The 25,941-nt window shown below is 36.2% G+C and overlaps 1 protein-coding gene across 2 annotated transcripts in view; it reads right to left on the reverse strand.

Annotated features, from left to right (window-relative positions):
• Positions 1 to 15,739, reverse strand: part of LOC145676039 (uncharacterized) — a 56,646-nt gene extending 40,907 nt beyond the window's left edge. The window contains exon 1 of one of the 2 annotated variants that reach the window (XM_081746892.1): positions 15,570 to 15,739. The gene's annotated coding sequence lies outside the window, so the exon portion shown is untranslated. Of the gene's footprint in view, positions 1 to 15,479 lie in introns of both variants that reach the window. The other variant, XM_081746893.1, reaches the window with a different exon arrangement.
• Positions 15,740 to 25,941: the final 10,202 nt, after the last annotated feature.

Below are 25,941 nucleotides of genomic sequence, written 5' to 3' on the forward strand. Positions count from 1 at the left end.
ACATTACTAACGATATATCGCATTTAAACATTTGCAAGTAAAATACAACTATCAGTACCATGCTTTTACGACCCACTTCGGCGAAAGAGGTACATAATATAATAATGGCTCTGAAAGCAAAACGGTCTTCTGGTCTGGATGAAATATCAATGGCCATTATAAAAAAATGGAGCATACATATCTCGGAACCTTGGTCCTACTTCATTAATATGTCCTTTCAAACAGGCATATTTCCTGAGAAGTTAAAATACGCCAAAGTCAAACCGTTATATAAGAAAGGGGCCAAAACAAAATTCGAAATTTACAGACCTACTTCCTTGTTGTCCTTTTCAAAAATCATAGAGAAAGCTATTCTCAATAAATTATACCATTCTTATCTACGAATAACGTAATTTCACCCACACAGTTTGGTTTTTAAAAACACAAATCAACTGAAATTGTTCACAACAGAACTAAACACCGCCCCACTGGAAATATCATCTGGACAAAGCATCGAATCTAGAGTTCTAGAAAATAAAACGCCAGAACAGGTGAGAAGAGAATAACATTAAGCATCACTAAGACCACCTTTCCGAATCTCCCTAAAAATGAACTAAGATTTCTGATTTAATATTAAAATAACTATTTTTTTTTAGACGGTTCCTTATTCGTATACAGAAATAAATGTTAGTTTATCTTAATTATTTATTCAGAAGGCACGTAACTTAGTGATTATATCACACAACCACCCTGTCTGTACCGTTTCGTTGATAAGAACAGAGTCTGCAGATTAGCTATTGCTATTCTTTATTAAATTTGATCCAAGAGAAGGCAAATGCACTGGACACAGGAATTTTCAAGAAATACGTCTTTTGGCTCTAGGTAATTAAGGTGTGGTGGGACACAAAAAAGGAAAACTCATGCTTGGTCCATCTTCAAAGAAAAGAAAATAAAAATGCTAAACTGTGAACAAACATCGGTGAACGGTATTACAATTTAATTAGGAAATAGAAAAGCAGTTATTCATATTTGCTGGAAACTTCATGTCAGAAAGCAAATTTAGAAAAAAAATGTAAAGATATAACTTCAAGAAGTGTTTAAACTAATGTAAAGGTATGAGCTGAATATGAGTATTCGTTTTTCTCATTTCAACACAACCTTCAGTATTCGAGGAAATATTTTTTTCTGCATGCGCGATATGAGGATATTAGTTCTATCGTCCTCACATCTCTCTTTGTTTCATTTCTTAACCATTGGTATAAAGGCTACAATATTCCGTTTTACTTGTACTATATGATACGTCCTTACATGCTAATTACCGTACAATTTGCAAACTTGACAGTTAAGTAAATGCAAAATACAGGTCAAAAATGCATTTCTACACATTTCGGAAGTTTTTCACAAATCCCTCTTAATTTGTACTGTATAATAACACTGTAACAATTATGAATGGACTATGAGCGATTAATTTCTTCTGTGTAGTTGAACAGTGAGAGTCATTACATAAAATAAGTACTGCTTTTTTCCTTAACATCGTCTCGCTAATTATATAAATCCTAATATTAGCAGATTTTAGTTATGAACGTACATGCATGAGATGATTTGTTTCGTAACTGAGTAACTATACTCGCAGCGGGGATAATGAGGGAGAGAAGTATAGTCAGAAGAGGAATAGGACGTCAAAGCCACAGTAGTGCGCTTTGTTGCTGTGATTTAGAATATAGTTAGATGCATGCAAGTATTGCAGTGTATATATAACGCACAGGACTATATTTAAGAAGGTTTATATAATAGTAATCTTACACGTTTTTGTTACTTTTGCCGTACAAGGTTATACAGCCTGCGTATATGTGATCCTGATACATTAATATTTCATAGTAATATAATTTTTTCCTGGAAATTTTGAAATTTGGTCCTCGTTTCGTTAAACTGTACCACGATTTTCTGATACTATTCCACGATTTTCACATACTATTTCGAAGATTAGCGAGTAAAATGTATTGATTTCAAGAGAATGAGTAACATCTAGCAAATAGAACGTAAATATTAGCACCGTAAATAAAAATATCTCAAGTGGAATGGCTGTAGGTAAAGCAATATAATAGAAATAGCACAATTACGTTGTCACTGTTGTGAAATCCAACATACAGGAAGCAATTACATACAATATACCCTATCTTAATTCTGATAAATTATGCATTTCCTAAAGTAGCGTTGTGACATTATTGGTGTAAATAGCGCTACCGTCAGTACTTTCAGTCTTCTAATGCTCCTGCTAGTTGTCTGATTTCGCTAGCAATGAATTGCTAAATTTAGTTACTCTAAAGTACTGAGAAGTAATGTCACATGCACTACCTAAATGTCGAGTATTTCCCTTGTAGGTATTTCACAAGACATGGTATGCACTTAAGCAGAACAGGTAAAAAAAACAAATCTGCGAGAAACTTAGTGTAATGCTGCGAGAGTTTTCAGTAGATATTATTAAAAGTGTGAAATTCCCGTAATTATTGATATAAATGTTATGCTGCGCGAAACTGCAAAAGTACTATAATTCCGTGTCAACAAATACATGACAAAAATTAACTCCCGACAACAACAGACTCGTATGAGGAACCGAGCTTGAACTCGAAAAGCAAGCGAGTTGAACAAGGAAACTTAGAAAGTAGTCAAATTAAGTCAAAACGGATAACAATACCAAAAATGTTGTCAAATGATTTTTTATGGTAGAAGCCTGTAAAACTGGTAATAACTAAAGAAGCAATTCTGAACCGAACAATAAAGTAATGAATGGAAAACAATGCACTCACATTAAGTAAGAAAATAATCTTAATATTCTACATTATAATGTGCAGGGGTTAAGTTAGGGGAAAAGCAACATCCTTGAAATATTATTTTCAGACGAAATAACACCTATACACGTAATATGTATTACTGAACATTGGCTTAAGTCTGATGAAATCGGATTTTTCAAAATCTACAACTTCGATATAGCGGTGTTGTATATTTGGAAAGGGTTAGAAGTTAAAATGTGTAAAACCTTCAACTATCTTACACTGAAAAAGATTTTGAGTCATATTTAGCAGAGCTCCCTAAACAAAAATTACACACAATATGCGTTTATAGAACTCCGGATAGCAATATCAAGCTACTAGTTCATAATTTTGAATAGATAATTAAAAAATTAACCGCATTAGGTAAGAAAGTAATAGTAATAGGGCACCTAAATATACATTATCTAACAAACGAAATAGACACAAACTTACGGCTTCTCCTCGACACACACAATCTAACACCAGTAGTAAAAAAAAAAAAAAATCAAACAAAATAACACAGACAACAAAAAACGCAATAGATCAAATGTTGCTAAATGAAGATGAATTAGAATATTCCGTGAGTGTCATTAATACGGGATGTTCCGACAATGAAGCTCAAATCTTTAACATTCAGAATTTTGGAATTTTTAATACAAATAGAATACCCACAACCATCACAAAAAGAAAGTTCACTTAAAAAAATATAAATTATTTTAACTATCTTTTGAATGGGGATACTTGGTGGGATACATACACTTAAAATACAGTAGAGACAGCTTGGAAAAACTTCCTAAACACATACAGCTACTGCTACAACGTAGCATTCCCAAAAATCACGCAAAACATCTGAATACGTAATCATAAACCGTCGATCACTAAAGGAACAAAGAAATCTAAGAAGAGATTGAGACAATTAGCGGTATAGTTAAGCAAGATCAATTAAATGCACAACTAGATAGCCATTATGCAAATTACAAACGCATATACAAACAGGTGATAAAAATGGCAAAAAAAGCGGAACTAGACAAAAGAATACAGTGCTCAAAAATTAAAACAAAAACACTGTGGCAAATAGTTAAAAGTGAAGCAAGTAATAAAACACCACAAGTGAGAATATAAAAATTGAAACGCTTTTGGAAAACAAAAAATAACAGACCCACAATCAGTTGCAAATGTCATTAAGGGGATGATCTACCTTTTCTCGGCACAAAAATTTTTATATTGGACCTTATGGGGAAAACATGGCTATCGAATTTCCTCAGTTTCTAGGGAACTAGGTATCTCTAACGGGAAAGAAAAATTTTGCAGCATTCTACAGAAGATTATTAACGGGTTGAAATACTTAAATTGTATATTCGTCTGCTAGTTTAGCAGAAATAAATTATGAAAAAATAAATAAATTAGTTTCTTTTTATACAAATTAAAATATGTCTAACTTTGGAACCAATTATGGTAGAAAGATCAACTTTTTTTTTGTTTTATTCCTTGAGAAGAAACGACTCTAATAGTTTTAATCACAACCATATCTGATACGCCAATTAAAAAATAGTATTTTAATATAAGTATTAAAGTCCACCTGTCAAAGTTTGACGAGGGTAAGCCACGCCCCACTCTAAGCTTGGCTGCGGAAAGGGCTGGGGTTGATGAAATGGAGGGGGAAGGGGGTGGATGTCTTAATGAAACAGGTTCTCGACCAGTTTCTGAGATTACCTGTCAGCTGCCAAATAGTGTTAGCTTTATAGAGTTTGTCTCCCTCAATGGTTCCATACTAAGAGACTGGACGATGTGGTGTGAAGTATCTTCTTTTACCCGTTACCTCTGGAAGTTCATCAAGATGCATTCTAGAGTGCGCGGGAAGAACAGTATATATCAGAAAACGCTGTTATTTTGGGATTTTTCCCCCTTCCGGACAAATATTATAGCACACAGTAGTGGCGAAGGGAAGGGGGCAGAGGGGTGCCCCCACAGGATTCCAACAATAAAAAGTACTGGCCCCCATATATAGGTGTCCGTAAAAAAATGTCCCCTAAGATTTGTTTATAATGCCTTGGGAATATATTTCAAATTTGAGGTGTTTTCCTGGTAGCCGTCATTTTCCAATATGGCCGCCACCCTACGTAAATATCTCTCTCTCTCTCTCTCTCTCTCTGTATATAGATATAAAGAGAGAGATCGTGAACCAAGGCACTTAGAAATATAATTTTGGTGTCAAAGTATAGGCTTTTGAGGCCGATGAATTTAAATATGACATTGTTTATTGCCACTTAGAAACCTTACAACCTGGCAACACTGTTGTCTAACGATTAACTGTACAAAGTTACAAATGCGTATATGCACGCATTACTCTAGGATGTAGCGTACTTCCTCAGGACTAAGCGAAACCTACTTTTTCTGGTAGCTTTCATCACGACAAGACATATTTTACATGGTAACATGAGAGAACATTTGTCTAAATCCAATATGGCAGCCAATATGATGGCTAATTACTAGGCAACCAAGTAATGGACTTATTCAAATACCTGTCAGTCCTAATTGGCCTAGAGCCGAGAGAATGGGAGAAAGAGGCAGGATACGGTCTCATTGAAGAAGCGTCTCCTGAGGGGGCGAGGGAAATTTAAAATACTCCATTTTTTAATGAAAAACACGGTTTTGCCTCCTTGTCTGCAGACAACATTGCACACCAAATGCTCTATAAGACGTTCTCTAAATAGCCCTGTTAGATCCAATCTGTATTGTGTGTAAACCGTGCATTTTTACGGGGGAACAGCGGAGCAAAAGCCCTGTTTTTTTGTGATATGTCTGGTTTATCATGCTTACTTCGCTAAAACTAAGCACTGTAAACCAATCTCTAATTATCCTATAGCAGTGTTAATTTCAGATCATTTCCTCCGGAGGCACCACGCACAAAAATTGCGTGCTCCACAGAAATTTCTGCGAAGATGTCAAGCACCCGAGTGTGAATTTCGTAGCTCTTGGGAGAATTTCCCCCCAGAATCACCCCTGAAATCATCACTGTCCTAGGGAGTTGAAACAAGAAGCAGGATACGCAAAAAAGAATAAACTTTCAAAGCATTTAAAGTTTAGGCTCGTTGCGCTAAGCGCCTTCTTAGAACGAGGATATGGGAATTGAAAAATGCACGTTTTCTTTCATTTATTTATTGAAAAACATCTTTGCCCTTTTTTGTCCCCAGACTACCATGCAGACGACACACACCAATTGTCTTATACAAAAATGTTGCCATGATAGCTCCTATAAGACCCACTTGGAACGGTGTCCATACTGTGCATTGTTATATGGGGACAAGGGAGAAAAGCCCTGTTTTCTTTGACTTTTTCGTTTTCCGCGCTTACCCCGCTAAGACTACGCACTGTCAGTTAGTCCCGATTTATCCTAAAGAATTGAAACAATAAGCAGGATACGCAGAAAAGAACATACTTTCAGAATGATGACGTCCTATGGGTGGGACCTTCAGCTTAACGTATGATCCGAACCACTTGTGTCTCCATCGGGAATCAAACAAGGGACTCCTTGATTATAAGGGATGAGCGTAACTATTCATCCACGACACACCCATACATACATACATACAAATTATATATATATATATATATATATATATATATATATATATATATATATATATATATATATGCAGACTATAATAAACTATTGTACGTGGTAATAAATAGCTACAATAATATTCCAGGAACTTTTTGACTGTCCTCCGTACAATCTTTATTTTCTAGTAATGCATTCACATTGAAGGCTACGTCTTTGGAAATAATGTTGATATATATAAAATAAGAAAGTTTCCTCTTCTGGGGAAGGGGGCGATCGCCCCCTGGATCCGCCACTGACATGCATATATACGGTATATAGCTAGTCGTGACAAAAAGTATAGACCAACTCTAAATTTCAGAATCCTGCGATATACTTCCGCAATGATTTTTATAGAGGTAGTTGGTGACTACTTCAAATTATATGCCCGTAGCTAAAGCCCCTCTATAAAAAATTGTTGCGTGAGTACCTTAGGATTCTGAAACATGTATTTTTGGATAGCGCACCTGTTAGTTCCTAAGTGGAGTCTTGACCCGACTACGGTAGGTCCGATAATTATTTCTTGTGAAAATGTCATATATTACCTTTTACAGCCCGTGACAACAGTAAGATTTCTGTGATTCGGCCAATCCCTGTTCCTACTTGCAAATGCCTGATTTTGTAGCATTTACGCTATTAGTAAGCGCTACTGAGATCAATAAGAGTTGAATTAGATTTTTGCGAGGGGCGCATTGTTATAGCATGTTTTCTAACGCACGAAGGGATGTTCTGAATGGGGGCAGCTATGTGTATGTTTAGCCAATGGAGCCATTTGTATCTTCGTGGCTTTGCACTCTAACTCCAAATAATAATAATAATAATAATAATAATAATAATAATAAAACTTTTGTCTCCTGAAAATAACCAGATGGTAAAGTTATGGTCGATACATTTTTGGAATTCGAAGGCATTTTAGAATGCTTGTCTATCATCTGGCTATCAGAAATAATTGATCACCATTTTCTCTACATATCTATAATTTTCTTACAGGGTAGAAACACCTCCTCGGAAGAGAGAAAAAAGAGAGAGAGAGAAAGTTGCCCAACTTGGGCTATTGAAATTGAGGACAGGATGTTTACATTCGCATTGACACCTGCTGTAAAAACGGTCTGTTTACATAGCTGAAAGAGATTTGTGAAGACCCTTCCCTTCATATCTCTCGGAACGAAAACAAAAGAAAAGGGTGGGCGCGGATGCCTTACCCTCGTCAAACTTCTTGGCAGGTGGACTTTAATACTTATATTAAAATACTATTTTTTAATTGGCGTATCAGATATGGTTGTGATTAAAACTATTAGTCGTTTCTTCTCAAGGAATAAAACAAAAAAAGTTGATCTTTCTACCATAATTGGTTCCAAAGTTAGACATATTTTAATTTGTATAAAAAGAAACTAATTTATTTATTTTTTCATAATTTATTTCTGCTAAACTAGCAGACAAACATACAATTTAAGTATTTCAACCCGTTAATAAACTTCTGTAGAATGCTGCAAATTTTTTCTTTCCCATTAGAGATACCTAGTTCCTTAGAAACAGAGGAAATTCGATAGCCATGTTCTCCCCATAAGGTCCAATATAGAAATTTTTGTGCCGAGAAAAGGTAGATCATCCTGTTAATAACTACTCTACAAACATCGGAAGCAAATACGATACAAATACACAAGCGAAAATGAGGAATACACATAAAAGAATGCAGAATACAATGTTTCTTCAAACAGTGATACCTAGAAGAACTAGCAAAACAAATTTCTAAGCAAAAGGAGAAATGGTCAGTAAGTTTTGACGATTTCCCGATGGTTATATTGAAAAAAAAAATGTTCGGCTTATTTCGAAGTACTACTAATACACCATATGAATTTTTCCTTTCTTTTAGGGAAATTTTCCGAAAAGCTTAAGTTAGCTAAAGTTAAGCCGATCCTTATAAAAGATGACAAACATAAGGTAGATAGCTATAGGTCTATAGCCATACTATCACCTTTCTCAAAAATTATTGAATCAACAAGGCAACAGCATTTGTTACTGTACCTTGAAAAATATAATATAATAGATACTGCGCAAAACGGGTTCCAACGCAATGAATCAACTGAAACAGCAACATACAACTATCTTGATTACATTCGTGAAGGTTTAGATAATAGGAAAAAGTATAAGGAAATATTCCTCGACTTAACGAAAGCGTTAAATCTAGTTTGACATCAAATAATGCTTTAAAAATTAAACAATATTGGTATAAGTGGAACTGTGAATAAGTGATTCCAAAGCTATTTGAAAGGCAGAAGTCAAGCAGTGACAATTGACTATACTAATCGGCAGGGTGCAGTCACCAGTTATACATCGGATGTGAAACGAATAAGATGTGGAATGCTACAAGGCTCTATTATAGGGCCACTTCTCTTTATTATTTTTATAAACGACTTTCCAGCATATGTTAAAACAGCAAAACCAACAATGTTCGCTGATGACACAACTTTAGCTCTTACTGAGTACACTGACAGGGAAATGGATGTCAATATCAGACAAACCTTAGAAGAATCAAACTCGTGAATTGAAGATAACAAATTTAAGTGAAACATTGATAAAATGACAGTAATGCATTTCCATCACTCCCGAAACATTAACGTAAATAATCCAGTCATTCACATTAAAAATAAAAATATAAAAGCTGTAAATGAAACTAAATTTTTAGGACTTTGGGTAAATGGCAAATTGATTTTGGATAAGCACATATCCACTGCAAAAGAAACTTTGTAAAGTACACTATGCATTGAAAAGCGTGAAAACTGCATTCAACATAAAAACACTTAAAATAATTTACCATAGACAATTTGGAACACTCTGGTGCGTGGGGTCCCTGATTCGATTCCACCTCGCGCCATGTGAACTTTGTGATGGACAAACACCGTGCTCCTGGGTTTTCTCGGAGTTCTCCCCTTTCCACCCACTTTCTTCATTCCACCATTTCACTCATCTCTCATCATCGCCTTCTCCTTTAGCCTAACCGGCATAACCGTGGAACATATAGCTTAAAATTTTCATTTTATTTCAATTTGGAACGCTACTTTTATATGGGATAGTACACTGGAGAATCTCAGCACAAAGTCAGATAATACTCAAAATACAAAAAACAGTAATACGAACAATAAAAGAAATTAAACCAAGGACTTAACGTAGAAAAGTATTCAGAGAACTACAAATTCTTCCCCTATTTGGTCTCTACATATTACGGTTTGCAATTTTTATAAACAAACATCTCAAACCGATATTTAAGTGCAATAGTGACGTATATACTTACAACACAAGAAAGAAAATAGCTTTTGCTATTCCTATCCACAGTATACTTTACCAGAAAGGCCTTAAGTATACAGGAATATAAATCTACAACAAATTACATAACAATACAAAAGATTCCAAGTCAGACAAAATTTCCAAAGAAAGGCTTACACGATACCTACTGTCACATTGTTTTTATTCTCTTTCTGAGTACTTTCAACGTACTTAAGAAACTTGTAAAGCCAAAATTAAATGAAAAGCAAGTAAATATAATTATCATAATAAAGTAGACAACTGTAAATATTACAAATAGATATGTAAATACGAATAGTAATGTGTATGTATAGTGATATGTACTTCCAATATGTAAGTTTATTGTGTATACATAAAATTTTTATACTATGTATCAAACCATCTGGTTATTTTACAAAAACTCACCTTACGGAAGATATATGTGCACTAGTAATAAGATGTACGGTATATGATCCATAAGATGATCTTTGGTATTCATATAGAAATATTGACATGTTCTATTCCGCATGTACAATTCTGCAAGACTGTGGTGGCTTGAACGTAAAATAAATAAATAAATATACAGAGTCGTTCTGACGTGTGATTAGAGCCATACTAAAGAGTACGACTAACATATGTTTCCTGCAGTAGCCAGACCTTTAGTATGAGGCTAATCATTTTCAAAACGACTCTGCATAAGACCCAATTTGTCCAAGAGCCTACAGTGCTAGTCCCGTCAAGATGAGTTAAGAAATATTACATCGCCAAGCATACCTAATAAAATAATAAATCACCAAGAGTTTGGTAGTTTTATGCAATAGCGAGTTTATTGTGCGGAATATATAATCATTGCCTTTGCGCTACGCTCTTGTTAATCTGAGCATGAGAGATCAGCAATTATAATTATTTGCAGGTAATGTGACTGAATAAAAGTTCTGAAGCTGTTAGCATACAAGAAAAACACGTATTTAATTTTTTGGTTGCTCCATACTGTCAATCTTTAATATATATCATATTTTTGACTTTATTACACTGCCAAGTAATTCATAAAAAAAAGAATTAATTTATGTCTTTTAGCACGAGAAATTTTCCTTTTTTTTTTTTTTTTTTTTTTGTTACCACTACAACGAGATATTGGAACTTAATGATGCGTATCAAAAGTTAACTTGACGAAGTACACTTTATTAATTATGCACTTGTGCAATTTTGGACACGGCCTCACACTCCTTTAAGAAACAGGAAAATACAATCCTGTTTAGTACAAGTTAGAAAATCGGTGACAGAGTTAATAAATTTCAGTGTTAACACTAGTATAAATCACGGTTGGTACTGGTTTACAATAATTCGTTATAAAGTGATAATTTTACCTAGGTAAAATGAGTTAGTGCATATGAAACCCTAAATTAGAATATTAATATCCATAATCCAAGTGTGTCTACACAAAGAAAAACACCAGTATTTTATGTTTACAACTGTAAAATTATAATGTCAAATCAATACAAGGGATATTAAGGATTTACTAAGTAAGGGCATACCAAAGGCAAATGTATCACACACCTATTTTCAACAGTAAAGCATTTGTAGGAAACCTGTGTCTTACGTTTGCAAGGACAATTTTTTTGATTGAAACTACCAAAAGTAATCTACTACGTGATTATTTGCAGTATCAAGTACATTTTGGACCTTCCTTGTTTTCGACAAACCAAGTCGCTGAAGCGATTGATCCCTACGGACACCCCTGCCCCGCACAGACAAACATGCTTCGCTACTGCTCTGAATCAAGAAGTTAGCATTGTCGCTTTTATTGGAAACGTAGGAAAAGTTATCATTCGTGTTTTGGACAGTCGCTTGATACCATTGATCCCTACGGTATGCGTATTTATATACAAAACCTACCTACTAATAATACTGTTTTCAAAGTCGCAAGAAGCACCTACATAACCATATCCACTTAAATTTTTAAAAACCATATATAAATATAAACATTGCATTATTATCCATCTGAAATATGTTAATAAAATGATCTAAATAAAAGTAAATAAGCGATAAACAGACACCAGTTTTACCACCAATATCTACTCGTAAGATAAAGTAATTGTGAAGTGAACCTGTATTTCTGAATGCAACTCCTTCATAAGATGCACTTAACGTGGAGCCCGAACCACATGAAGTCCCGCCGGAATCTAGCCCGCGTCTCCTACGCCAAATGCACTATTGAAGCATGTATCACTGCCACTAGCATAGCTCACGCGCATACCCACAATCGTTCACGCGCCTTCTCTCTTCGCTCTACGGTAAATAATGTTGTTCTATAAGGTTGATAATTTACCGAGGTTTCGATGTGAAAGTTTATCGAGTTGCCATCAGTTATTATCAAAACTTCTACGATTATCGAAGCTTTGGATATTATTACTTAAAATCCAAACATTACAGGATATCGAATATTTTATAAAATTTGAATATTGTCGAAGTTTCACGTATTATCGAAGTTTCGGGTATTTGAAACCTGTAGTAGTATCAGAAATTAAAAAATATCAGACGAAAATTTGACTATTACAGAAATTTCGGGTATACTAGAAACTTGGAATAAAAGCAAAATTTCTGGTATTTTCGAAATTTAGAGCGTTATCCAGACTAAATATTACTAACATTACGGTTATTGTTGAACCATTACAAAACCTTATTTCTCGTCTATTCAGAAGTTTTTGAATGTCACCAAATTGTGTAAACCGTGACATCTTTTCACGAAGTGGTCTTAAGCTCGAATCTAATGCGTAAAGCTAATGAAGGGCTCAAACACCAAAAAGATGTACATGACTGAGCGATATTCGAACAAAGGACCCCAAGCTTTGAGGCGCTGCATGGTAACACCATTTGCTACCAAGGACGATATAACATTTTAAGTGCCGGTAATATGTCAGGTATGAAAGAAAATGTTATAATGCTTGACAATTTACCTGTAATCTCAAAGGTTTAGAATGTATATATGTCGCCCTAGAGAAGAGGGAGTCAACGATAGATGTTAGCATGATTTTCCCAAAAAAAATGGATGATTCAGATCTAGACCTTATAGCCGCCGAGCAGTCCACTCCAACTAAGTTTTTTTTATGTGCTTTTTATCGTGATCTATAAGAAAGGACACGCTCGTGTAACGGCTGGTGCCATGCATGTACCTTTGCCACGTAAAGGACACAATATAAAGTGATGCGCTTTCGTACACATTCTAAATTAGTACCACAGATAACAGGAAATGCAGGGTAAAGATTTTAAGCCGCACCATTTCATTTGAAGGTGGTCGGCAACAGAAAATGGAGAGCAACGGGAACTTCCGAGGTCTAATCGCACTAATATTCTAAACTGGTGAACCGAATTGAAGGATTATTTGCACGATTAGTGACATTAGTCATCTACAATTACCGGCTTATAATTTCGTGGGACTCGGGCTACACCGAGCGTCAAAGAAAAAGTACTGAAACGGCAAAAATGGAGGTTATTCTGCGACCTCGTCATCGGAGGATGGGATGAAAGTGATTACTACTGCACGTGGTAATAGTCATGTCCAGATGGCAGCAACGAAGAAAATGTCAATCATAGAAAACCGTGCTAAAAATAGAAGAGTGGTTTCAAGTTCTGATCGATACGTATTACTGCAGTACGTAATGTTACGAATTTCAAGATTTCAAGAAAATGAGGGCCAACAAAATGGTGGGAGAAAAGAAAGAAAATGCGAACACTGTTGGAAGAGCGAGCACAGCTTGCTTCACAGTTAGGTGTAGAAGTTTTCTGGTGGAAAGAGAACTTTAGTAATCTAATACAATTTAGTCTTCTGTTACCAACCCAGTATTGACTTTTTTGATTTTGTTGAAATTTAATTTGCTTGTATCGCTTCAAACCATTCTAAAACATATCAGGAATTTGGTGTAAATTTGGTTACTTAGCATAGCGTATGTAATATCATAAGTCCACAAAGAAAAAGGAAAAAAGGCTATAATAAACTACTCGAAAGTATTAAACGTTAGATGCAAAACTGACAATAAAATGCTATGTAGTTACTAGTAATAATGCTACTAGGAAAGTTAATGGTAAGAAAACGGTAAAAATAATAGTGGTAATGCCACGCCTACGTAGAAGATAAGAAGAAATTCCCCTCGTTGTAAGGCAACCAAAAACAATAAGTGTCTGATGAAAGCTAGGGCGGACGTTTCAAAGTATGTTCCATCAAAATCAGACAATCTGTTCGAAAGTTACGTAACATACAAATCGACAGACGAACAGATAGACAGCTCCTATCTATAATACGGAGTTTCGAACTTAAAATTCTTTAGGTTTGTATCAATGATACTCGAACATTAGATACTACATGAAATTTCGAAAATCTCAAATACTGTGAGGGTCTGAGTATCGGATAATGAATTTTCAAAACCGAAATTCAATAAGTCTTCAAGCTTATCGAACTTTATTACCTCTACCTATATTAGAACCTGTCTCCATCTATAAAATTCATTCAAATCTTCGAAACCGCTTGAAAATTCTCCTTTTTCTGCCTGTCCTATCGTTGGCGCAATTCGTTAAGTGGTGCCTTGTAGACTAATGGTGTTCTAGATTACAACCCGTTCGGGTAACGCATGTCTTATCTTTATCTCACCCCCTCTCCTTCACTCTTTCTTGACAGACTACAAAGGGGCGAGGTGGCTCACTGGTAGTGTTCACCTCCGGTGCTTGGGGTTCCTGGTTCGTTCCCAGCAAGCAAACACTGTGCCCGTGGGTTTTCCCACTTTGTTCATTTCATCCATTTTTCATTATCACAGTCTCCTTTAGTCTAACCGGTATAACCGTGAAACGTAAATCTGGTAATAGTTAAGAACAGCTACTTCTCATCTCCCGCGCACGAGGATACATCTTACTGTTGCACTATCTAAACACCCTAAGTACAAGGGCAAGAACTCAGTATATTACCTACTTTTTAACATCCTAGATAGTCAATGAATAATTCCTGAAAGTATGGCGTTTCTCGTCCTTCCCTAAATGGGAAGTACGGCTCCTTGACTATAACCTCTAAAAAAAAATAATAAATTCATTTCAAGAGACCTAACTTTAAATGGAATACCCTACATATAGGTAGTACATGTTTTGAACAACTGATAACATCGATCGCATTTTTTCTTCTTAAGACTCAGATATCCCCGAACATCACAAAATACTCAAACAACTCGATAAATTGCGATCATATTTAGTTTTAGTATTTGTTGCTTTGGAACAATTCGAGGCTCACGAACAGTTCCAGTGCCTCGAACTCGTCAAATGTTTCTAACATTTCGAATATCTCGAGTGCCTCGAATATTTCGAATGTCTCGAATACGTGGAGCACCTCTAACATTCAAGTGCCTCAAAGATTTTGAAATTTTGTCGAATTAATATCAATTACTCGATTATTGGAACACCTCCACAACTCACACGGTTATAGAGCTTTTGTATTTTATTTATTTATTTATTTTGTTTTATTTATTATTATTTTTTTTTTGGAAACATCCTAGCACAGATTGGTTTGTGCTTTTTGTACTGGTTTTTATATGACACGTTCGGAAGCCGTATTTACATGCAAATCATAATTGTGAATTTTGAAGAATTGCTTTTGGTGGCTAACTTGAATTTTATCTATGCAAGTGATACAGGTTCATATCCCCAGCGGGAAATATTTAGTGGAGAATAAGGAGGAAATTAGTGAAATATTTGTGTTTTCAACAATCCTTTCTAGTACGAAAGTAAAATAGTATGAAAATCAAATGTAAACGTATTGATCCTTTTACCTATACAGACAGTACTACGGTACGTATCTCTAGTAAATCTAAACACTAATCATGTGCGCACATTGATACAATACCAAGAGAGAAACTTACCAGCATTCCAATGTTGTACTTGATAATTAAAAACTAATTTAATACATAAAATGTACTTGAACGTAGCACATTGGTATGCAAGTTGAAAGGAGGCAAAATACACATTTACACACACATTACACAAGCTCAGGGGCTGCTAAATATGCGATTTGAACTGGCATTGGTCGCTGGAAGTGTGACGTCACGCGGAAGAGAGGAAATCGCGTCTTCTGCTTTTAGCATATACTTTTTGTATACTCCGAGCATATTCTAACTTTATTTTATTTTTGAAACTACACAGAGACAAAAATATTACTGATTCTAACTACAAATATGCAGAGTAAATTGCTATATTATAATAAATATATATTAATGTTATCATTCACTCATTGTTATTGCTTTATGAATATTGATAGGAAATGTTAGTGATACTTCTAATCGCAGCCCTCAGAAGTCACAGAACCCGGAAAGAATTTATTGCTTTTCCTTGCATTGTGTTTCTTCATTGTTTGGGTTTTATTTTATTTTATTTTATTTTTTGAGATTGCTCAAATAAATGTTCTTGTTTATACATATGTTCCTACTATATTTTGGGTTTAGTTCACGGAAAATGTGCCCGAACAAAATTCGTAAGCGCGAGTGCCAGGAGGCTAATTACTGCAAGTCTCATTAAAGGATCTGAACCAGAACCCGACTAAGCTCGAGCCTGAATGAAGGATGTGAGCCCCAGCAAAAATGAGTACAAGCCCTACTGTCGCCAGTGAGCTCGAGTCCCACTGAGTATTGAAGTCTGAGCCCAAGTAAGTGCTTGCCCGAAAGAGATCAAAGAGCACGAGCTCCAAGGAACCTAGTTGGCGCAAGCCTCATTGAAAGATATGAGCTCGGGGGCAAATAAGCACGAGCTTCAACGAGAATAATTAACACGAGCTCACTAAAGGTAACGAACCCTAGCCCACATTAGTGAAAACCGCGCTGGTGGAGCTCGAGTTATATTGATGGTAGCGAGATCGAGCCCAGTTGACGGAAGTGAGCCAACACGAGTGAGCACGAATCCAATTAAAATTAGTGTGCCCGAACCCAAGCAAGTGCGTGACCGAAAGAGACTAGAAAACGCGAGCTCCAAGGAGCCTAGTGAGTTCGAACCTCACTAAAGAATGCGAGTCCTAGACCAAGTAAGCGCGAGCCTCAACGAGAATAAATAACGCGAATCCCAATGAAAATAAGGAACCCGAACTCACGTTAACGTACACTGATATCAGTGAGTTTGAGCCCCAATGATGAGCGAGCTCGAGCCCAGTTGACGGAAGATATCACGCGCGAAGAAGCAAGAGTCTAATTAAGGTGACCCCGAACCTAACTAAACGTGTGCTCGCTCGAAATAGATTAGGGTGCGCGATCTCCAAGGAGCCTAGTGAGAGTGAGCCTCACTGAAAGATGTGAGACCGAGACAAAGTAAACGCGAGCCTCATTGAAGGATATAAGCCCGAGCTTGAGTAAGAGCGAGCCTTAACGAGAATAGTGAACGCTTTCCCTACTGAAAGTAATGAACTCAAGGACAAATCATTGCAAACCCCACTGACGTCATTGAGCACGAGGTCATTAATGGTTGTGACCCCTACATCTAGTTCAGATTAGTGAGCCCGAGCCTCATTGAGTGTAGTGAGTCCAAACCCAATAAACGCGTATCCCAATGAAATTAGTGAGCGCGAGCTCCCACCAGTCTAGTAAGTGTGATCAGGGCCAGATTTAGGAGGGGCACCGGTGCACGTGCACCCCCTTCGGTGTAAATATACACTATTTAAAATGAGAAGCTAGCTGTGAAAATAGCAACACTTTCCGAAACTTTCTGCCATAATTTTTCCGTTTGGAGCTTAAGAGAAAGCAAAGCTTTGCAAAAACAATACTTTAAGTCGATTTTCTGAAGGTTGAAGGAAAAGAATTCACCTAGCCAAACAATGTAACATTTGTCAAGTAGGACAGAAAACAGAAGGTAGAACATTTTTCCTACATATCACTTGCGACCCTCTAAAATACCCCCCCCCCCCGTTCTATGTATCAGCGCTGTCAAGGCTAAAGAATATTATCGCATGTCACTTTGATGAGTTTTAGTGTTATCGGTTAGTTTTTGTAATTATTGGTGCAAACCCTTCTCAGAAAATTATTGATCCGTGTGAGTGTGATCCTTATTGAAGGATGAGTCCTAGAACAAGTGAGCACGAGCCTCAACGGAAATAAGAACGTGGGCCCCATTGAAGGTAACGAACACAAATCCACAAGCTGCACATGTAACCATTTTAAACGTTAAAGTGAATATTTAAATAAGAATACACGCAATGAACACTACATGTTGGCATACATAATACCTATGTTTCGAGCGAGCATTACTAACGGAAAAGAGAGCAGCCAATCAGATTTGTCTCGATTATTTTTTGGCTTCACCGTATTATGGGAAAAAAGGGCAAATTCTCTTTAATAACATCTTTGCTCGTCCAACCTTTTACTTCTGTTCGTTCTTAACAATTACATGCCAATTCGATATATGCAGAGAAGAAATTCCATGAGTGCGGAACTTTTTTTTTCTTCTTCTTACAGGTAGCTCTTAAGAAGTTCGTGTTGTAAGTCTGTCTCATAATCTTTCGGTAAGAAATGAATAGAATAAATACTACCATTGTTTACATCGATTCCGTCTGCGCGTTTACACCGAGAAATTCACTGTCGTTGTACCAACAACTTTTAGGAAAGGGGTGCTATGTTATACATGGAGTCTTCCTTTCTCAATTCGGACATTGAGCAACAACACATTTATTTTTTTATTCAGTTTTGTCTCAATAATTACCCATTCTTTATAAATTTCACGCAACGACACCGTGCACTGTATTTCCTACGATGTGTTTGTTTCGTACTCTCTTCCACGTGACGTCACGTCGCGCAAGAATTCTGGGTATTTTTTTCTCTCGATAGCAGAAAATGTGCTACCTGTAATACTCTATATACATTGACACAAGCTAACGCAGCTTTCATTCACTTCACTTCACTGCAATTGCGTCAGTTATGACGTAGTAACTTTGCCACTGTCTTGAATAAGACCTATCGGCAATTTACAGAGATAACCAAGTTACTAGAGAATAGGTTGCCTCGAAACACTTCGGTTTTCGTTCGGAAGGAGTCGGTGAAGATCGTAATACGTCACCCGCAGACCAAACGCTTTAAAGACGACTGAGAACTCTATGATGATCCTACAGTTTTAAATGCACTAAATAGAATTAGAATGATTATTTTAGACAATAATCCTGGCGTACTGGAAATTAACAAAAACACAAATACTGTCGATAATGAAGAATTTATTTTAAGCAAATATTTTTAAAAATGTGGTGTTGTATGTAGGGTAAAGTGTCGTACCTATGGACATTTATTGAATTTTATTTTTTATTTGTTAAACAAATAACACCAAGGGAGCCAGATTATTTTAAAAACCTTTAGACATTCGTTCTTTATTACACAAAAATTTGTCAGTTGCTGAACGCTTTTTAAAACCAAGCAATAACCGATTTTTGAAACCCATATTTCGTGTCCTGAGGTACAACGGGGTCATGTACCTATGGACATGGGGTGATGTACCTGAGGACAAAAGGCATAGAAGGCAATAAATAATAGAAACACATCTATTGCGTCTTTCTGGTTTTTATTCAATGCAAAGTTTGATCCATTAATAAGAAAAAACAAGGTTGTCTAGATATGTAAGAAGGTTGGTTCATATAATTGGAAATACAAGCCTATAACAACGAGTCTTAAAATATGACAAAATGTTATGGTAAACAAAGAGAAACTGATTATCTAAATAAGAAAACGTTATACACTAAGTCGGGAAAATGAACAAAACATTTTTAGGTCTACTTTTAGATTTCGTATCTTCTATAGAATGACTCAACCAAGGTTGTATCCCATAAATGAGATTGGAAAAGACACTTGCTTTAATTGCCTTTCCGAACCACCTACGATATTAGGATTAGGTAGCCTCAATATTATTTCACCTAAGATATCATAAATGCTGGGGTCTTTCTCAATTCTGAATTTTGGTGAATCGTCGCTTGAACACTTTTTAAGATACTCCACTGCACATAAACCATCTCCCGATTTTTCTCTTATTCTAGCCACAAAATGCTTCGAATGTTTTTGCCTGTCACTTCAACTAGGATATAATCGCCAGGTTTAAGTTCTTGTGGATTGAAACCACCCTCTAGGCCTTGGCTAAGTCTTGATGTTCTTTTAATAGATCAACAAGTTCTCCTTCACTACTTTCTTCATACAGTTGAAGTAAATCTTTAAGGTTTCCCTCTTCTGAAGAGCTGTTATCAAGTAGTACTTTAAGATTTGACTTCATTCTTTTCGGCATGGATTTACAACTTCTATATCCCTGTTGCTTACCTTTCCTCTTCCTTTTCATTTTTTCAATTTCCATTTTCTCGGGCGTATCTATTAAAATTCGTGATCTTCCTTTGCTACGTTTAACAGCCCCTACAGTTTTACGAATTCCAGCCTTCGGGAAAGGACGTATCTGTTCCGGCGTGACAACGGGGTGCTTTTCAATGGTTCCGGAAGGTATTGGATTTGTGACAATATTCGATGTAGAGAAATCTGGAAATCCAGAGACTGAACCTGAAACAGTCGAAAACTCAGCACCTTCTGTAGGCTCTGTGAGATTCGTTGATGGTTCTGGGAGATCAGTCACTGACGAAGGTAACAATTCGTGATCCAGAAAAATGTCCCGACTAAGTGGATGAAGTCCCGTCACTTGGAAACCACTCGTTATATTTTGATGGAGTAAACGCTAATGGGTATGCCTTTTCCGCGAACTCAGCTACTTCATATATGGATACTGGCCTACCTGATGTTTTATCATCTAGATTTGACCCACTATTTGCTGACATCCAATCTGCTACTGCTATATTATAGTACGATTTAAAAGGACCGAAAACTGTCCTATCTAGAGGCTGGAGCTTGTGTGAACAATGAGGATGGAAGGTTACCTTTAACCACTCCCGTCTCTTTAGCACGACAGATTGTCTTGAAAGACATGCGACTTTCGTGATTGTCGAGTAGTACAAGTACAGGATCTTCTGGTGATGGTTTTGTATGGCTTATGAAGTGATTCAAAAAGTTAAAAAAAAAAAAAATTCTTCAATGGACCATCCTGACTGTGTTGCATCACCAATAGAACCAGGGGAAGCACCTTTCAGCATGTGGGATTTGAAATGTACTCTTGGAAATACCCTATTGCACTTACAGCTGCAATCATTGTTAAATTCCCCCCCCTCTTTCTCCCGACGTCATTCCTCCGATAGTCTTTACACCTTTTGGAGCGAGAACTTTCGGCGGAACATGAACAGTTGATATACCACGTTCTTCTATGTTCCAACATTTTGAGGGATCGAAATGATAGCGTTCCATTACACATATAATTTTCAAAGAATTTGAACACATTTTCTTTATTAAAGGTTGTAACTCTTGAAAGACTGGTAGCTTCAGGTGTTCGAAGTGAGATATCAGCCGCATGACGAGCCCTGAACCACTTTACCCATCCTTCACCAGCTGTTTGATCCCTGTCCCAAGTAGAAGGATAATGAATTTTGTTCTCCTTCGCAAAGAGATACGCAAATTTCTTAATGTCTTTTAGTGTAAGTCCATACTACATAAAAGCACACTGCTTTATGTAGTAAACTAGTATAGCTTCTTGTTTATCACTAAACACCGTATGATTATCATAACGTGGTGAAAAAGCATATGTTTTCGCTGAGGATTTCTTAAGTTCAGCAACATGGAAAGCTAAACAACTTTTTGAAATATCAAATTTCTTGGCCGATTCACGGATACTAATCTTGTTCTTTATTACGTCCATCACAGCACTAGATATAATTTCGTTGGACGTTTGTTTTCTTTTCTTCTTTTCCTTGCTACGTGGCATCTGTAAAGAGACATAAAAACTTTTTAAAATCTAAGTATGAACCTACGGACGTCCATAGGTACTCCCATGTGCAATAAAAATTGCGCGTATACTGTAACTCACGATTTTTCGCATTTATTCTATTTTCCTTACGTTTATGGATAAAATTCAGTTATTAGTATGTAGAGATAATAGAAAGCAATCCATCTAAGCAGATATTTCCAAAAAAAAAAAATACAATAAAATAATAAAAATATAAGCAAAAAAAGTTATGCTCGGTTTTGTGTATACTGGCAATCATGATTTCGAGGGATTTTTTCAGTAGCAGAGCACGATTGCGGAAGGAATTCAGTAGGGAAGTTGAGGAGCTGGATCAAGGAACTGGATAGTGGAGTAAAATGTTGCATTTATTGTTTAAAACCTAGTGTGTAGATTGTCTGCCAAATATAAATTAGCTTCTGTAACCAAGATGTCGTACGGAAATATAGAAATAAAGAGGAAATCTCCTGTCTTGAGGTTAGAACTGACATGCGCTATGGATATTAGCATTACTTGTTAAGAAAAAGACTAAGCAAAAAGTAGTTTCCGTGGTTAGGTGGGTAGCGTGGTGGATTAGTACTCCCATACACAGTTTTGACACTAGATCGAATCTCATCCCATCCCAAACTTTTTTTTTCTTACAAATTATAATTTTCCTGTTAATAAGAACCGAAGCAATATAATAAGGACATATCTTATTGATATTTTGCTGTAATGACGTATTTATCCAGTACTAGAGTACTAGGCCCTATTGGTAATAACTATTGTTTTCAGTTCATGCTGTTGTATAGCTTGAAGGATATATACGGACAGAAGAAGACATCTTGGTACCAAACGTGATTTATTGTGATGAAATGGACTAGTTTGCCATTATTAAAAAAAAACCTAAGTAAATTATTGAAGTTGGCTTCTCTTTAGCTTTTAGCTAAAAATATTTTTTCTTTACAAGACTATACTTTATAAGTCAAGGTGTGTGATCATACCCACAAATTTAGCTAGGGAGTGAAAGATAATTATTTATACAAACATTTTACAGATTTACGTGCGTGAAATCCAATACACCATGGTCTCGCTTATCTGACCTTTCTTTGTTCCACATACCGTATGATCCAACATATCATTGCAGATAGCACCAATCGGCAAGAAGAACTGCAAGTTGTGGTCTTAATCTATTTTTCATGCTCTGGAGTCTATCGGCTAGCGCGCCCGTCTACACTTTGACTCGTATGTCTATCATTCAGTAGACAGATATCCAGGTTTTCTATTCGGAGGGGGCCCAACACGAATCCTCGTAAGCGCGTAATTCTAATGTTTTAAAAAATATCAATAATAATAATAATAATAATAATAATAATAATAATAATAATAATAATAATAATAATAATAATAATAATAATAATAATGCAACAGTTCTGTATTTCTCTTAAACTTTTTCCTACTTTTCATTTATAAGCCGGTTTACTTTGGAAACTGCAATATAGCACTAACAAAATGAAACAATTTCGAGAGAAATGTAACTAAAGAAAACTGTCTGCTACGTATATCACATAACAAAAATAGCAAGAAGACATTGAGTGTATCGTTCTAATATATTAAAGTTAAAACAAAACGGAAACGAAATGTTAATTCTATTTAAAACTGTTCTTTAATTCCACCTGGTATAATGGCATTATGGTATATTCTTAGAATTATAAGAAGACAACAGCACATTCCCCAAAGTTTGGACATTGACTCCAAGTAAACTGATATAAAAGAACCTCAAAAGGGTAAAAGCAAGTTTGTTGAAAATGTGCTTGAGTTTCGGAGGGGGACGGCCCTCACACTGGATACGTCCCTGATTCAGTGCAGTGCAGTTATTTGTTATAAAAGATGATTATCAGATGCGTAATATGTAAAATTATATCATAAGTTTTACTTTTAATTGCTCTCTCCTTAACATATTCAGATTATCCGGCGTTCTGTCTGCCTGTTTATGTCGGATATGCAAAACTCTACTGTAGTTCCAAAGCTAGCATATACATGAACTAGAATTGTATTGTCCTAGAACAGACAATAGTGTGAAATGCTTATATTAAAGGGCTGGAATAAAAAAGCATAAGTACTGTTTTGATAGCGTGAGAACAAATTAAAAACAATTCAATATATTTCCTAGGTATCAGATTATCATCTTATTGTGTCGATGTGTATTCTTTTTTATAGTTTTAAAAGTCATACCATTCGCAATATTTCTAAGGAAATCGAAAGAAAAACTACTATATGCTTCTTGTGGCAAAGTGGTTTAAGTGCATGGTCCGAAACCGATTCCCACGTTAAGGTATAGATAGAGTTCCCATATTTCAAAAATGCAAATCCGCGATGCTACTAAATTACGAGGATCTTTGAAATGCTTAAAATTGAAAGAAGTGTTGAATATTAATTTACTTTCCTCCATTAGATAGAGTTGTTCAAGTATTACGTTATCACATTTCCATTCATTTCACTAGACCTTCTTTTAAGGGCGCCGATTTATCTGTAATTTTTTTTTGGGGGGGGAGGCACTCAAATGTAGAAAATATATATATGAGGATTTTAAGACAAATTGCACTCAAATTATGCCAAATATTGTACATTCATAAATACAAAGGAGGCCCACATGTGCTTTGGGGAGCCGCCCCGGCCCCCAGGATCGGCGCCCTTGCCTTCTTTCTAGTTAAGCAAACGTAAGCAGATGATTTACTTCCTCCCCTGGTAAGCAAAATTGTTTTTATTTTCTCCTCAAGATCTTTTGTGTTTCGTGAAATAATAGCAGCAATTTCCTGATTACTTCACCATCTAAATGAATGTTTTCACTTACTGTTAGAGCCATTCCGTCGAGTCGCGTTGCCTAGGACAAATAAATTAAGGGCCAATAATGAAGATGAGACTTCCATATCAAACATGAAGAGACATGTGGATCGGAGATCTTTCTTTGTTCGAACTTTGATTTTTTCAAATCCATGATGGGAAATTATATATGAGTACAATTTTCGAAAGTAATAATATACGATAGTAAAAATATCTTACAAAACGATGGTTTATTGCAAAATACTTTGACTCCAAGAATAAATTACAAGTAATAAACTTGTTACTTTTCCTGAAGAGTCTAAGTCTTGAATGAAACGGAGGGGGTGTCGAGTGTAGTGCTTCGAATGATTGCCTCACTTTTTCTACCTTCCCGTGGGGCAGCCTTAATTCGACTTGATCCTAAACGTATTATTCAGAAGTCGAAGTCGGAAGATGTTCCCCATTTTTGCAAAACACTCTTGGTCGATTACAATCTGCCTCACTTCTGAGGGGACAACCCCATGCCGTAAGCGTCGGTGGACCACCGTTAGGCAACTAGCGATATGTCCCCAAAAATTGGCGGTCCCGCAGGGACGATCGGCGATGGTCCCACTTCCGTCTTGAATATTATATCACCAGCGGCAGAGAAGCGACGCAACGCCAACAAACAACAAAATTATTCCCCTAGAAATACGTTAAATCGCCTATATGCGTAATTTGTTTTCATTAAGGTGAGTCTAAAAACATTTTTAAAAGAAGTAAACAAAAGTGCCCTGAGCTGGGCGCAAACCACCAACCTTAGAGTTACTAGTTGCGTATACTTCCGAACTCGCTACGGAGGCGATTATGAGGACACAGCTTGTAGAGTGATAAATCGTTGACGTCTTTTTAATATTTCTAATCAGAGTGCACATTTAACCGTGTACATTTGACGATAACTATTTAGAATCAGATCAAATGCACTCGCCATGTAAGTTTATAACAAAATGGCAAGAGTCTATTTACTTTTTTCATAGTTTTCCCATATTCACTTACTAGTGATCGGCGACAGTTGCCACCTAAATTTATACAATTATACGCACTTTCCTCAAGATTTTTCACTTCATGATGTACAGGCAGGAGTTACTCTTGACCCCCGGAGCTTAAGTATTGTCCTTATAATAAAAAATCGTCAAGGAAAAATAATTTATAATAATAACCGCATGCACATGACTGGCGATAGTTCGTGTTGGTCCTTTTGCGATTCTCCGTGGCAAATCAGAGGAGCGCGGATCAAAATGAAGTACTTGCTGTTACGCGGCGGTAACTTCATTACCCCCCCCCCCCGATTCTAGATATCTGTTTCGACTCAACGAATCCCTGCCACTAGCACACAAGTGACAATCCTTCGACGCATCGCTATATCGACGATCGCCATTTACCGGCAAGTGGGCCACTAGGTGTTGGCGACGTTTACGACATGGGGAAGCTAATAAACAAACAAATCAATAATCTAAAGACTTATAAAAAGTTTTCCCAAAATTTACATCTAGCAAAATCATTTGTTGGTATTCCAGAACTGTAAATTTCCCTTTATTCATAATTTACTTCTATCGCAGTTTTGATATGAGA

Source organism: Thermobia domestica, chromosome 18 (assembly GCF_964235325.1).
Source record: "Thermobia domestica chromosome 18, izTheDome1.hap1.1, whole genome shotgun sequence".
Lineage (NCBI taxonomy): Eukaryota > Metazoa > Arthropoda > Insecta > Zygentoma > Lepismatidae > Thermobia > Thermobia domestica.